The sequence below is a fragment of the Penaeus monodon genome, chromosome 27 (genome assembly GCF_015228065.2).
Source record: "Penaeus monodon isolate SGIC_2016 chromosome 27, NSTDA_Pmon_1, whole genome shotgun sequence".
Taxonomy (NCBI): domain Eukaryota; kingdom Metazoa; phylum Arthropoda; class Malacostraca; order Decapoda; family Penaeidae; genus Penaeus; species Penaeus monodon.
In genome coordinates this window covers 23,709,803-23,710,141 of record NC_051412.1, presented here as the reverse complement: position 1 = coordinate 23,710,141, position 339 = coordinate 23,709,803, and positions in this window count along the sequence as shown.

Here is a 339-nt window from a genome sequence, read left to right as displayed (position 1 = left end):
TACAGACTATTTTTTCTTTTCTTGTTTGTATAATTTCTTTATATAAAAAAAAGCACGAGATCCCCACGCACTTGACAACGAAGCAATGTAGAAACGAATATGAAACTTTGGGTAAAAGTTGTTTGGCTTCTCACGGAGGGGGGTGGGGTGGGGAATGAGAGGGGGGGAGGGGGCAGAAAAAATGAACCCCCCCCACCACTCCCATCCCCCCGTCCCATCCCGTTCCATTTAAGTAGATGACATATCTCTGTGGCCATACGCGCGTAGGTGATGTCTCATCTCACTCTTAGAGCGCCACTCCCCTCCCCCCCCTCTTTCTCTCCACTCTTTTTCCTCTCT